Source organism: Macaca fascicularis, chromosome 5 (assembly GCF_037993035.2).
Source record: "Macaca fascicularis isolate 582-1 chromosome 5, T2T-MFA8v1.1".
In the NCBI taxonomy this organism is placed as follows: Eukaryota; Metazoa; Chordata; class Mammalia; order Primates; family Cercopithecidae; genus Macaca; species Macaca fascicularis.
The window spans coordinates 56,771,673-56,774,790 of record NC_088379.1 but is presented as its reverse complement, the minus strand read 5'-3'; the positions used below and the strand labels follow the sequence as shown (position 1 = coordinate 56,774,790).

The 3,118-nt window shown below is 46.6% G+C and overlaps 1 pseudogene; it reads right to left on the bottom strand.

The window, feature by feature from the left end:
• Positions 1-1,673: 1,673 nt before the first annotated feature.
• On the bottom strand, positions 1,674-2,828 carry LOC141410301 (ubiquitin domain-containing protein UBFD1 pseudogene; annotated as a pseudogene).
• Between the last annotated feature and the right edge of the window lie 290 nt (positions 2,829-3,118).

Here is a 3,118-nt window from a genome sequence, read left to right as displayed (position 1 = left end):
ACAGGTGTGAGCCAACAGGCCCAGGCAGAGTATCTTTATTTTTAAAGTACTGACTAGCATCAGCCAGACCTAATAAAACTCAGCATTCTTTTTCATCTCTTGGCTCCCCACCCCTTTTCTCAGAGTGGCATTGCCAAACCTTTCTTACTCTTCTTAAGCATTTGTGCTGGATTAATTCCCCATCAGTGTCTACTCTGCTCTGTGCCCTAGGTATCTGATCGTACAGATTGCTACAACCTGGCTCCGTTGCTCTCTAGCTTCCAGATGGGTTCAGCTACTGGCTTTAGCCGAAATCCTGAGGGTGAGAGGAGAGTGAGGTCAGATTATTTATTCCTGTAGCTCCCTCCCTGTCAGCTTCCTGCAAATTGGCTGTGTGCCTCTATCTGAAGGCCACAGATCCCGTCTTCTTCAAAGCTTTCCCTGGGTCCCAGTGACTGCTTCCTCCTCTTGCTTCTTCGGGCTTAGGGATGGTACCAGTTACCTACTATTACTTGTTCTGGGGTAATTAATTATCTCTTATATTCTTCCTCCTCCTTGCTCACAATTCTATATAAAATTTGTTCAAATTCAAGTGTTCCATATCTTTTCTGTCAGGTTCACCACCAAGACAGCATTCAACTCCATCATCTTCCATTCACTGTCAGCAAATGACCTTGCCTCATTCTTTATTTTTACATAGAAGGTTGAGGCCTTCCTCAAATGGCTGTACAACATCAGTTCACTAAAAGTAGTCTCTACGTAGGGCCAGGCGTGGTGACTCGCACCTGTAATCCCAGCACTTTGGAAGGCGGAGGCAGGCAAATTACTTGAGGTCAGGAGTTCGAGACCAGCCTGGCCAACATGGTGAAATCCAATCTCTACTAAAAAATACAAAAATTAGCCGGGCATGATGGTGGGTGCCTGTAATCCCAACTATTGGGGAAGCCAAGGCAGGAGAATCGCTTGAACCCTGGAGGTGGAGGTTGCAATGAGCTGAGATTGCACCACTGCACTCCAGCCTGGGTGACAGAGGGAGACTCTGTCTCAAAAAAAGTAGTCTACATAATCCCCTGCTCTCTCGTCTTGATCTCTCAGAGCACAGGACACAGCTCGTTCATGGCAGGGCACAACCCTGATTTCCTCTGACCTCTAAGGACATCTTTCCCTCATTAGCTCTTCTCCGCTCTTGCATCCCTTAACTCTGGATGCTGCGGAAGTCTCGAACCTTGGTTTGCCCTCATGATAAATTTTTTTTTTAAACGAAGGCTTATCAGTTTTGTTTTTTTAACCACTTTATTACTTTTATTCAGATAATTTTTCAAACATGTACTTGCTGTCCTAATCATTTAATTAAACTCCAGTCCTTTATCTCTTCGACCAGATGCTACATATTTTATGTGGATTTCCAGTTGTCTCTTCAAACCCAGTATCACTTCATCCTTCCTCTCATTTTCCCTCCAGTTAGATTTTCTCCCATCATGTATTTTTCTTTTTTTGGAATTCAGATTTATTGATTTCCATCGTATTGACTTTAAAAATGGCATGAAGCTGACTGCAAGAAAGTGAACCGCTCATTTTAAGTTAAAATTAAGCTAATGGTGAAAGTACATCACCTCTGGCTTCAGTCACCACATCGCCTTAGATTGAGTATAGATTTTTTGTGAACAAAGTTCTACAACTCTGAAATCCAGGGATGCTGCAGGCCTCTCCCCGCAACGTCGTTCACTTTGGGTCAGTCTCCTGGGCCAGAGGTGAAAGTGCTTTCAAAAATACTGCCGTTTCCCCAGCACAGTGTCTTTGATTGCATCCCCATATTGAGTTGGAACCCAGTACACCCAGTAGTCAGTAGTAAGACGCTTCCGTGGGGCCCAACTGAAGCGCCATCATGCGGTGGTCTTCATGTCCTTCCATAGGTTCACTGACCACATTTTTTATGGACCATGGGCAATTTCTCAGTCCACTCTTTAGTGCCAACCCACAGCTGGTCTTGTTCTAGCTTAAAGGCGAATCTCACTTTTCCTCCGGACTTATTGTACATGCCGGATAGGGGTAGCTTTGGTAGGCGCTCCTGGGCCCCCTTAACAGATGGCATCACATCTTCGGGTTTTCCTTTATCCAACACTTTCCTGTGTTGTTTCTGCCTGCAGAGAGGCTCCTTCTTGTCTTCGGCCTTTGCATCCGGCTGCGCAGCATCTTTGGGTGTGTTTACTGCTAAAACATCATTGACGGTGGAGCCAACCACCATGATCTTGGCCCCACTAGTCACTTTTATTTCTCTCAATATCTTATCCTCAGGGACGAGTCCATTACACATGACTTTCTGTATGGCAGGCGGGAGACCTGTAATCAGGGGATCTTCTGTTTCAGTTCGGAGCCTGTGCTGTCCAGGGGGAACTTCACGTCGTGCTTGGTCTTGTTCCAGATGATCTTTAGGTTCACCAGCTCCATGTCTGCGCCGCTGCCCGCGTCTTTGCGGTTGCTGACCGAGGCCTGGGACACGGGGTCACCAGGGACCTAGGCTGGGGCCGCCTGCAGCCTGCAGGCTGCCTCACCAGGTGCCGGCGTCCTCGGCCCCCGCTCCCACCCCCGTGGCTTCTGCCTCCAAGCAGTTGAGGGGCGGTGCCGGCGCCTCGGTGGCCAAGGTCTTAGCCTCCGTGTCCATGCCAGGTTCCTCCATGCCATCGGGCCCCCGGCCGTTGCCATGATGGTTGTGTACCAGATTTTCTCCCATTTTGTATGTTTTCCAGTGGTACCTATGTTCTCTTTGGCTCAAGAGTTTAAAACATTGAACTTTTTTTTTTTTTTTTTTTTTGGAGACAGGGCCTCCCTCTGTCACCCAGGCCTGAGTACAGTGGCGTAATCATAGCTCACTGCAGCCTCGAACTCCTGGGTTCAAGTGATCCTCCTGCCTCAGCCTCCCAAAATACTGGGTTTACAGGTGTTAGTCACCATGCCCAGCCGACATTATTTTTTTTAATGCTTCTATTTTCTGTGCTCCTCAACTCCAATTACTTATTGAATTCCACATTTTTTTCTTCAACTTATTTCTGAGTTTTTCTTTTCTTTCTCACTGTTCTAATCAATGATTTTTTTTCTTTTTTCTTTTTTTTAACCATAGGCCAAGATTATTTTAATAGTC